The 12175-nt window shown below is 46.8% G+C and overlaps 2 long non-coding RNA genes across 2 annotated transcripts in view; both read left to right on the top strand.

The window, feature by feature from the left end:
• Positions 1-293: 293 nt before the first annotated feature.
• The window catches only part of LOC106908387 (uncharacterized), a 28816-nt gene continuing 16934 nt past the window's right edge, over positions 294-12175 (top strand). The window contains exon 1 of the long non-coding RNA XR_001415805.2: positions 294-457. This is a non-coding gene — a long non-coding RNA (uncharacterized LOC106908387). The remainder of the gene's footprint in view (positions 458-12175) is intronic.
• On the top strand, positions 9751-10692 carry LOC148158240 (uncharacterized). The gene is made up of 3 exons (XR_015763707.1): positions 9751-9865; positions 9935-10001; positions 10067-10692. It is a non-coding gene; the product is annotated as an uncharacterized LOC148158240 (long non-coding RNA).

A 12175-nucleotide genomic window follows, 5' to 3' on the forward strand; every position in this document is an offset into this window, starting at 1 on the left:
TAAATGAAATGTGGTTCATGACTTGGTGTTAAAGCTGCAGTATTATGTATCTCCCAGGAACATAGTGCAATTTTATTGCACTATCAAGCAACCATGTTACCTTCAGTTGTTATGAAACGCTGTATATATACAACTTAAAAGAAAATTGACTTTGCATCATAGCGTATCTGAGGTCTTGAAATTGACCTCTGTCTCTTTAAGAAACTCCTACTCTTCCTGACACTCCCCCTTCAGCATGTCATCACAACAATGCTTCTCCATGTCTGTTGATGCCGTTTACGACCGTTCTTCAAACTCAGTAGACATGCAGTTCCACCAGGCGTTTGATAATTGCTGCTGGATTGAAACTCCCAGGCAGAGCTTTGTAAGAGCAAGTGTTTAGGCACCCCTGAATGGTTACCATGGGAGATTGAAGGACTCCTCAAGAATGCATGAAAGACTCAAAGCAACACTCCAGGTAAGTCTTTGATTATAACATTGCAACCTAATATATGGCTCAAAAAAGTCGATTTTGCGTCATACCCTTAAGCCGTTTTTGTTGTCGTGAATCATTTATTTGAGAATGTTTCTTTTCAACTTGTAGATAGCTAGTTTTTCTTCTCCAAAACTCTCCTCTGGAAAAAATTGTGAATCAGTTCCTTTAGGACAGAGGTTCCCAAACTGTGGGGCGCACCCCCTAGGGGGGGCGCCGTGTCATTGCAGGGGGGACGCGGGAAGCCGTCTGGATGAAAAAAAAACAAAACATGAACACTGTATGCACTGGGTTTTTACCTTAGAATGGCCAACTCTCTGTTATTCCTATGTGAATTTGATACAGTAGAGGCTTCCACACTTCCCATATTTGTGTCCTCTGTCACTTTTATCAGCAGTTAAAACTGTTTAATCCGTTGTTAACATGTTGTAACCTGTTTTTCCGAGCCGCCTTTAAACGCAACATGAGCGCTACGACGCTCGCGCTGGGTTTACAGCTGTGAAGGAGACCTGCTGCTGCTAGGCGGCGCTACTTAGGTTTGTGTTAGAATCACGGCAGCAAACCAACAAAGCGCAAAGAACTTTTCACAGTTTTTCCCTCCAAACTAACCGACTGAGTTGAGTAAAGCTGTTGGATGCAGGTAATGTTAGCTAAAAGATGACTAGCTAATATCAATACAGAACCTTAAGCTTAACAAGTACCTTGTAGGCTACCGATGTTGGTGTCTATTTTCAGCTACGTACATTCATTTTGCCCCCAAAAAAGTTGATGCCCCCCCCCCCCCACCACACACACACGCACCAGACAGCCATTTGTAATCCGGGGGGGGGGGGGGCGCAGAAAATGTTTGGAAACCACTGGGGGGGCGCAGAAGAAAAAGTTTGGGAACCACTGCTTTAGGATTAGCTGGTCTTGAATGTTGGTCCACTAACATATCAACACATTGACTTTCCTTGTGTGGGAAACACAATTTCAGATCTTCCTAATGGACACTCCACTCAGACCTTTTCACATTTTGTGACGCTACAACCACACGTTTCAAAAATCAAATAAGCCCTCAGGGTTTTTTTTTGTTATTTTGTTTTGTGTTTTTTTGCATATCTTCCTTCATATCTGGGTCAGAAGACACTGACAAAGCAATCTGTCTGTCTAATGAGAGTCATCCAAACATCATTAGAGCATCCTGGTCCATGTGACCCAGCAGAAGATACTTCACATGCACAACTTCTTGAAAAGAGACGCAAAAGGTGGAGATTGTGTGGAAGAGGTGGTTGGAAAATGAGAGACAGATGAGAAAAGTGTCATGTTTCTGGCCCGTCTGCCTGCTATGTTTGTCCCCGCAGTTCCCACCTCTCATCAAGCTCATCTGGTTCACCTGCATGCTGAGTGCAATCAGGCTCATGTTTCCCACCTGTGCACAGCAGTTATATTCAGCTCTCAGGCAGGCAGACGGTGCCAGATTTTTGAAAGCCTTAGAGTGAGTAGATATCCAGCATTTCTTCCTGACCTGACCCCGTTCTGAACACTTTTCTGCCCCTCGGATTTGCCTGCCTTGTCTAGCCCACGTCGGATTCTCCACTGGCTTCTGTTTTCTGGACACGACCCTGTTTCTGTCCTCTGACCTCTGTCTCCTGCCTCGCCCTTTGGATTTTGTCTGCTAGAAGTTGCCTGAACGTGCTGGACCCTTTTTCTGTACCCTGACCACCGCTCTCTGCCTGACCCTCAGACTAGTTTTACTCTGTCCTGCCTGCTCCTAGCCCCGTCCCTCCCTGGAGCTGCCACTGGTTGCCAGCCTTTGAGCTACCTGGACCACTCATCCTCCACAAACGCTAAGAAGGTTAGTGGTTCTTTTCTGTTCAGCTTTGGCCTCTCCCCCAAGAATACAACCCTCTAACCTTCCTCTCTGTCCTCAGAGGTCCCTGTTCCTTTGCTGGTGGCTGCCTGTCCCTTACCCCGAACTTCAATAAAGAACTTATTATTTTGTACTTTGTGTCTGACTGAAATTTCGGGTCCTCAGTTCTGATCATTACAGAAAAATCTGGCCAAAAATGGACCCTTCGTCAGCACAAGAGTGGCGCAGCAATGTTGAAAGTGCGATCAGTCGACTTAATACTGGCATGAATGAGATCATTACCACGCTTCGTAACATGTCTTCTCCCCCTGACCAGGCACAATCACAGACACCTAACCAACCAGCCCCTGCAGTTCAGCCTGCTGTGGTCAAGGAGCCTCGTCTGACCCCTCCCGAGCTGTTCAAAGGGGACCCAGACCAGTGCCGTGCTTTCCTCACTCAGTGTGAGATCCACTTTGAGTTGCAGCCCTCCTCTTTCCCTACTGAACGTTCTAAGGTGGCATTTGTGATCTCACTTCTGTCCGGTAAGGCCAAACAGTGGGGCACAGCAGAATGGCAGAATGAATCGGATTCTTGTTTGACCTATTCTGCGTTCTCTAAGGAACTGATCAGGGTTTTTGATCCCATCTTACCTGAGAGAGAGGCAGCTAGGGGGCTACTATCCGTAAAACAGGGTGGTAGGAGTGTAGCTGCTTATATTATTGATTTTCACCTGTTATCTGCAGACAGTAGGTGGAATCAGGAGGCATTAATGGATGTGTTCATGCAAGGCCTTAATGAAAATATCAAGGATGAGTTGGCCACCCGAGATTATCCTAAGTCCCTCAAGGATCTTGAAGATTTGGCGACTAGGATAGATCTGCGTCTCACTGAAAGGAGAAGGGAGAGACATCACAAGGAGGCCTCATCGGCCCCATTTGGCCACTCAGACCCTTGGTCCAAAGCCACAAGCTGCTCTTCCCCCCCAGTGGTGGCACCAGATCCTGAGCCGATGCAGCTGGGGAGAACAAGGATCTCCCTGGAGGAACGGTCTCGTAGAAGGCAGTTTAATTTATGTTTTTACTGTGGAGGCAAGGGTCATATGGCGGCCAAGTGTCCATTAAAAGGGCAGGCTCAGTAGAGGTTAGGGGAGTTCTACTGAGCCATAGCTTGTTGTCCATCTCCTCACCGTGTTCTTTCTCTGCTAACCTTGTGGTCTCCTCCATTCCCCACCAGGTATCAGTTTTCATTGACTCCGGAGCTGATACAGAGTTCATGGATGAATCTTTTGCCAGGGGCCTCAACATCAAACTCCTCCACACTTCATCGGTCCATAACGTTCTAGCTTTGGATGGACATCACATTAGCCGGTCCCACCTCATCACGGAAAAGGTCAGTCTGACGCTCGGTGGCAATCATCAGGAGGAGATCACTTTTGTGATTATCGACTCACCACAGTTGCCCATTGTTTTGGGGGCCTCATGGCTTAACAAGCATAATCCTCATATTGACTGGCAGGCCAAGGAGATATTGGGCTGGTCAAGGTCCTGCTCTGCCACCTGTTTGCTCTCTGCTTGCATCCCTTCCTTTCCAGACAACGCCATTGAGGAGACTTACCCAGATCTGTCCAAGGTGCCACCTGAGTATCATGATCTGAAGGAGGTGTTCAATAAGTCCCGAGCAACAGCCCTTCCCCCTCATAGGCCCTACGATTGTGCCATTGACCTTCTTCCAGGTACGTCACCCCCCAAGGGGCGTTTATATCCACTGTCTGCCCCCGAGAACCAAGCAATGAGGAAATATGTTGATGATTCTCTCAAGGCGGGAATCATTCGCCCATCCTCGTCTCCTGCTGGTGCTGGATTTTTTTTCGTAGGCAAGAAGGATGGGTCTTTAAGGCCCTGTATAGATTACAGGGGTCTTAATGACATTACTGTTAAGAATCGGTATCCCCTTCCCCTCATGAATACTGCCTTTGACCAGATCCAAGGAGCCAAGTTTTTCACTAAATTAGACTTGCGCAACGCATACCATCTTGTTCGCATCAGGGAAGGGGACGAGTGGAAGACCGCGTTCAACACCCCCACTGGTCATTATGAATACCTGGTTATGCCCTTTGGGTTAACCAATGCACCAGCAGTCTTCCAGGCTCTGGTCAATGATGTCTTGAGGGACATGGTTGGGCACTTTGTATTTGTTTACCTTGATGACATTCTCATCTACTCTCAGGACCTGGATTCCCACAAGTACCATGTTCGGCAGGTTCTTCTCCGCCTCCTCCAGAATCATCTTTTTGTTAAGGCAGAGAAATGCGAGTTCCATACCACCACCACCTCTTTTCTTGGCTACATAATCTCCCCTAACAAGGTGATCATGGATCCCGCTAAGATTTCAGCAGTCTCTGAATGGCCCACACCCACAGACCGCAAACAGCTACAGAGATTTCTTGGATTTGCAAACTTTTACCGTCGTTTCATCCGTAGTTATAGCCAAGTAGCATCTCCTCTTCATGCCATCACCTCATCCAAGGTCCGGTTCTCCTGGAGCAAGCAGGCAGAGGAGGCTTTCTCTAGACTCAAGTCTCTGTTCACCTCCGCTCCAGTTCTCCGGTCCCCTGACCCTGCAAGACAGTTCATTGTAGAGGTTGACGCCTCTAGCACTGGGGTAGGTGCTGTCCTCAGTCAGAGAACCACTGATGGTCGTATTCATCCGTGTGCCTTCTTTTCCAGGACTCTATCCAGTGCTGAACGGAACTATGATGTGGGGGACAGGGAGCTTTTGGCTGTTAAGCTGGCCCTAGAGGAATGGAGGCATTGGCTGGAGGGGGCCAAGGAGCCATTTCTAGTATGGACAGACCACAAGAACCTGGAGTACTTGAAGGCAGCAAAACGACTCAACCCCAGACAAGCAAGGTGGGCTCTGTTTTTTGGACGGTTTAATTTTGCGCTCTCTTACAGACCTGGAACCAAGAACATAAAACCGGATGCCTTATCAAGGATTCATGAATCCTCTGAGGTGGGGGCTGCTGGTGCAGAGGAGTTTATTCTCCCAGACTCGGTGAGACTGACTGTGACCATGTTGGAACTGGAGGAGGAGGTCAGGGATGCCACCCGAGATCTCCGGGCCCCAGCCTCGTGCCCCCCTGACAGGCTGTTTGTCCCAGAACATCTGGTCCCCAAGGTACTCCGGTTCTGCCATAAATCCCGTCTGTTCTGTCATCCAGGCATTAGCAAGACCTTACAAATTGTTCAGTCCCAATTCTGGTGGGGCTCAATGACCAAGGATGTTAAGGAGTTTGTTACAGCCTGTCATCAGTGCTGTCAAGCAAAGTCCTCTCGTCGCCCACCCTCTGGGTTGCTACGGCCCCTTCCCATCCCATCACGCCCTTGGTCGCACATTGCCATGGACTTCGTCACAGGTTTGCCCAGTTCCGATGGTTTTGTTGTCTTGTTAACTATCATTGACAGATTCTCTAAGATGGTCCACCTGGCCCCCCTCAAGAGACTCCCCTCTGCTAAGGAGATGGGGGAGATCATGGCACGGGAGGTTTTCCGCCTCCACGGGCTCCCCACTGACATAGTCTCGGACAGAGGTCCCCAATTCGTCTCTCGGTTCTGGAAGGAGTTCTGCACCATGCTTGGGATATCCGTCAGTTTATCATCTGGGTTCCACCCCCAAACTGATGGGCAGACTGAGAGGGCTAACCAGGAGATTGAGACCAAGCTTCGTATCCTTTGTGACACTGATCCTACCAGGTGGGCACACAACCTACCATGGGTGGAGTATGCCTTGAATGCTCTCCCCTCTAGCTCCACTGGGCTTTCGCCCTTCTACATTGTTCATGGGTTCCAGCCACCGGTGTTCACTATTCAAGAGAGGGAGGCTAAGGTCCCCTCCGCTCACGCTGCAGCCATGAGGTGCCAACGGATCTGGAGGAGAGCTCGGAGGGCCATGACCAAGATGTCGGAGGTGCAATCCAGATCTGCTAATCGCCACAGAGTCCCAGCACCCACCTACCGTGTTGGCCAGAAAGTCTGGTTGTCTTCCAAGGATCTCCCCCTACGGGTGGAGAGTCGGAAATTGGCACCTCGTTTCATTGGTCCCTTCCCCATCTCCAAGGTTGTGAATCCTGTGGCGGTCCGCCTACAGCTGCCCCGTTCAATGAGGATTCACCCAACATTCCATGTGTCTCGGGTCAAGCCCTACACCTCACCTCGTCTTGAGCCTGCCTCCAGACCCCTCCCGCCCACTCGGTTCCTGGATGGGGACCCAATCTACACCGTACGGCGCATCCTCCGGTCCAAGAGAAGGGGACGTGGCGTCCATTACCTGGTCGATTGGGAGGGCTATGGACCGGAGGAGCGGACCTGGATTCCTGGTCGTTTTGTCATTGACAAGACTCTCCTGAGGGACTTTCACCGCCTCCATCCTGATCAGCCGAAGGGTCCGTCAGGAGCCGGACCTTAGGAGGGGGGTACTGTCATGTTTCTGGCCCGTCTGCCTGCTATGTTTGTCCCCGCAGTTCCCACCTCTCATCAAGCTCATCTGGTTCACCTGCATGCTGAGTGCAATCAGGCTCATGTTTCCCACCTGTGCACAGCAGTTATATTCAGCTCTCAGGCAGGCAGACGGTGCCAGATTTTTGAAAGCCTTAGAGTGAGTAGATATCCAGCATTTCTTCCTGACCTGACCCCGTTCTGAACACTTTTCTGCCCCTCGGATTTGCCTGCCTTGTCTAGCCCACGTCGGATTCTCCACTGGCTTCTGTTTTCTGGACACGACCCTGTTTCTGTCCTCTGACCTCTGTCTCCTGCCTCGCCCTTTGGATTTTGTCTGCTAGAAGTTGCCTGAACGTGCTGGACCCTTTTTCTGTACCCTGACCACCGCTCTCTGCCTGACCCTCAGACTAGTTTTACTCTGTCCTGCCTGCTCCTAGCCCCGTCCCTCCCTGGAGCTGCCACTGGTTGCCAGCCTTTGAGCTACCTGGACCACTCATCCTCCACAAACGCTAAGAAGGTTAGTGGTTCTTTTCTGTTCAGCTTTGGCCTCTCCCCCAAGAATACAACCCTCTAACCTTCCTCTCTGTCCTCAGAGGTCCCTGTTCCTTTGCTGGTGGCTGCCTGTCCCTTACCCCGAACTTCAATAAAGAACTTATTATTTTGTACTTTGTGTCTGACTGAAATTTCGGGTCCTCAGTTCTGATCATTACAAAAAGGGCCAACACTGATTGACCAATCAGGTTCCAGAAAGGTGATCAGTGACTCTGTATATTTGTATATTTAAACCAGGAGTCTCAAACTCAATTTACCCGGGGGCCACTGGAGACAGAGTCTGGGTGAGGCTGGGCCGCATAAAAGATTCCACAAAAAACATTTAAAAAATATCCTCAAATGTCATCAACATTTAATTATTTCTCCAATACATGAACTGCAGGTTTTGGCTTTGACAAAGACATGATGAGGGTGTGACAAAATTTAGGGTGTGTTCACACTGCAGCCGGAAGTGACCCAATTCCGATTTTTTGTCAAATCGGATTTTTTTTGCCAGGTAGTTCACACTGCCACACATATGCGACCTGTATGTGTTCTGCAGTCTGAACGGGCAAACGACCTGAAAGTGTCCCGCATGTGCAATAGAGGGCGCAATAGCGTCAGTGTCCTCAGTGTTCTGCCATCCGCCATAAAAAGTAGTAGTGCTCAGTCTTTGCGGAAGTAAACATGGATGCTAACATTGGAGCTTAGCTTACATATTTGAAGTTATTGTCCAACCGGAGCAGCATATTAACAACTTAATCCTCATTATAGTCCGTCATAGTTGTTTTTCTGCCCACTTGCTCATATCAGGATGCAGAATTTGTTGAGTATCAGTGACGTTCAGTTCGGATGAATGCGGCCTGGATGTTAGGTCGCATTTGAATCGGATACGTATTGGATATGGGTCACATTCGAAAAGAATCCGACCTGTGCTGTTCAGACTGTCATGAAAAGATCAGATACAGGTCGCATTACGTCAAAAAATCGGAATTGGGTCACTTTAGGCTGCAGTGTGAACACATCGTAGGTTTATCCCACTTGGCGTCGCTCTTGTTCTACGTTTTATAGAAGTCTTTACCCAGCTAGCAGCGTATGGAGAACGTCTCAACACGTGACATCATTCTTCTACTTGTCACAACAGCGGATGACGAGCAGCCCGGTAGCAGTCGCCTTTCTCTGCGTTTGATCGTGACATTTGTTAATGGTAGAAAGTACCAGAATGGCGATTGCAAGAAAAGGCAACTGGTACCGGACTGTTCCATCATCCGCCACAGTATTGTTACAAGCGTAGTGTGCATGAAGTCGGTGTAGCTTAGCCTAGCACCGAATGTCAGCCATGACTAGGAACGGCGAGCGGGACTTCCTTCAGAGGTCCACTCACCCTGTGGGCCGCACTAATATTATACTTTCATATCATGGTGGGGGCCACGAGACATCGTCCCGCGGGCCGCGAAAAGGAGACCTCTTATCACCCATGAGAATAATTAGAAAAGAAGAAGGTTTTTGGCTTCCATCGCTACAGCTCTGTGCATCTTTGTTTATGCAGTTCCTCATGGTTAGACAACCTTTTTCTCAAGCTTGAAATAAACTCCAGCAAAGCTGCTCTGAGTACTTCCACAGTGCTGCCCTCTTAGCAGTTTTCGTAATAACAGTTTCTCCCCATGTTAATTTTTCCTCTCACAGTCAACCAGATGCTAATGGCCTGAGCCTGATTAGCTAATATCTCCCTGGTTTTCACAGCTTATGGGAGAGGAGTCTCTGAGAGCTATGGACGAGACAGAAGCGAAAAGTCAGAGATGCTGCTGCTACATTCCTGCTTAATTACCACATGCAGCCATGTTGGGAAACAGCAGACATGCAGTGGTAGGAGCACACACACACCAATATAAATAAATGTTATTGGCAGCTCTGCGAAGCTTACTTAGTCACATCCTGCTCATGGTGACTGTTTTGATGCTCTTTACTGGAATATGCATGTGTCGTAACACTGCAATGAATCGGGAATTTAGAAAATGCCTTAATGCCAAAATTGAAGATTGCTTATGGCACAGGAGTAAAAATATAAAGGAACAAACATGTTGAATTGTTAGTGTTGTGAAGAACAAGGGCTGAACTGCCCACATGGAGAAAAGAGTTGTAGAAACTCTGAATCCCAGAATACACGGCATTCTTCCCTTTTCATAATGTACTCTGTAAAGAGGGCGTTCTCCCTCAACTCTGGAGTTTTATGTAGCAGCAGGTAATAAAACTTAAGTCAAGAATGATTTAAAGTGTTCAAAAACACTCATTGTGATTATTATTTGTGGTCTGATGAAGCTAAAGTAGAACTGTTTGGGTATGTAGTGGTATGGAAATACATAATTCCACACAAATAGTTTCCAGGTGAGAAGTTCCAGTTCTTAAGGTGGGCGTGGTGTATATAAAGAGCGGCGGCGTTCATTCTCCCACTGTGTGGCTTGCATCCTGAGGGCTCTGGCAGCGAAAAGCAACAAATCGCTGACTGGTGCATGTTGCGCTGATATCCTGGTGGTAGGTGTTCTCTCTCCCTGCACTTTAGTTGATCTTGGTCAGAAAATCTAAATTGAAGTGTGATCATAGGTAAAACGCCACTGCGCTGCGCTTCTTCTCTTCCTCGTTCTGCGGGGATGTGTTTGTGGATCGACAGGTAAGAAATCAATGCCAATCTAAGCTCCAGTTTTATTTAAAATGGTGACTAATTAATTTTCGCAGGTCCCCCACAGTTGGACTCACGGATTTCTGCACGTTTGCTTTCATCTCCCAAATTTCTGCACAATAGTTTTAAAGTTGGACTGTGGCGGCGTCATCCTCCTTCGTTGAAGCGGTGTTTGGGGTGTGGCATTGGCGAGCCCATTTCACCTCCTGCTGTGGCGTGGCAAGAGGGTCATGCCTGGTCCTGATGTTTTAACTTGTATTGTCTATTGTTAATTAATTTCTATTTCTTTACTTATATTGTTTACAGCCCTTTTTGTTCTTTAGTCGAGCTGATATTGTTTTCTTTTATTAGGTTTAAGATTGTTATATTGGTTAACTGTTTTTGTTTGTTTTGCTGAAGTCCGGTGACGGTGTTGGTGTGGTGACGGTGTCTTCCTCTTCTGCGTGCTGTGATTCTTGAGTTTGGGTGTCTCACTGCGTCTGGTGTTGAAGGTTTTTTTGGTTTGCTGTGTTTGGTGGATGTCGTCCCCATAGCGCCCCCCTCCGGCCGGTAACCTCAGCTACTGCAGCTCTTCCACTTTCTTTGACTTCCTTTTGATTTTCATTCTTAAAGAAACTGGTTTTAAAAAACATTTTAAAAAGAATGTAGTGTTTTGTTTTTTAATAAATTTGAAATTGTCTCAGATGTTTCAATCCGTGCATAACCGAACCCGTGTGCCTTAAACAAAAGGTAATATTCTCTGGGTGAAATTCCCAGGGTGGCGTTGTTGAGCAATCTATTAAAACTAAAATTCCACAAAATCTGAGTTCCATCTAGTGTCGCCACAGGTATAATGGTTACATTTGGAGGAAGAAGAGGGCTGTTTCCACCATCCAAACTATGAAGTATGGGAGTGGCAGCATCATGAAGTGATACACTTCATAAATTAGATGCCACCATGATGAAAGAACCTTTTGTTAAAATATTGAAGCAATATCTGAAGACATCAGCCAGGAAATAGAAGCTTGGGCACAGATCAGTCTTCCAAATAGACGTTAACCCTAAGCATACAGCCAAAGCTGCCACAAAGTGACTTCATGACAACAAAATCAGACTACTGACTAAAGTCCTGATCTCCTGTCCTGAGAAGTTGTGGGAAGACTTGAACTCTGAGGTGGCCTACAAAATGGGCTCAGTTCTGTCAGGAATGGGCCAGAACTCCAGTAAACTATTGAGAAGATTGTGAAAGGAAACCTAAAAGGTTTGACCCATGTCATACAGTTTAAAAGATCCAGAGACTGACCAAATGTATGTAAACATTTGAATATGAGGAAAGTTGCCAAAAAAGCTCTAAAAAATTCTCAAGTTTTCTGGCATTTAAGCAAAAGGAAAAATAATTTGGGTAATTGTAACTAAGGTAGAATACATTTGGGTAAGAAAAAGATGGTCTGATTTAACTTAAGACAGTGAGAAAGAAAATGTGTTTGTTTTTGTATTTAGTGTATCTCAATATCTGGTTTTAATTGTAAGTAAGTGAAGTTATTGAATAATAAAGAATTCAGACTCAAACCATCAAATTAACTCAGATCAGTACATGTAGAACAGTTGTAGAGTTGGCTGTAACCTAATAATTAAATCTTTTTAGAACCTTATGGTGCGTAACACTGAAGTACCTACAACAACTGGCTGATGGTGTCACCCTAAAGGCATGCTGCACAAAAAAAGACATGCGTCAACCCGTAATTGGCCCCATCTCTTGGTCTGACCCCAGAAGGGAGGAACTTCCTGTATTTCTTTCTTGTCTTATTTTCACATCACTATTTTCCACTTGTGTGCAGCTTTTCCCAGGAGGAGGAGTGTTTCTGTGAATAAGATTCTTGTGTCTCCAAGCAATGTGTTGGACAGCCAGCTGTTGCAGCAGACAAATGTAGAATGAGCTGGGAGTCTTCAGCATAGCTTTTAGAGGTCTGTTAAGGGTTTCTCATTGTTCATAAAAGTCACGTACGTGTAATCTTTCACAGTCGATGTATGTAAAACACACAGCACTAACCTTCATTCTGCAAGCAAAGCTTGAAACTCAGGCTACATTTACATTCTGCTGCTGCAGGTTTAAAGGTGAAAGGTTTAAAAGACCTAAAAGTGGGTTTTACTCTACCTAACATAAATGTTCTACAGGACTTACTGGT

This window comes from Poecilia mexicana, unplaced genomic scaffold (assembly GCF_051168715.1).
Source record: "Poecilia mexicana isolate PSO_F unplaced genomic scaffold, ASM5116871v1 scaffold_7, whole genome shotgun sequence".
Taxonomy (NCBI): Eukaryota; Metazoa; Chordata; class Actinopteri; order Cyprinodontiformes; family Poeciliidae; genus Poecilia; species Poecilia mexicana.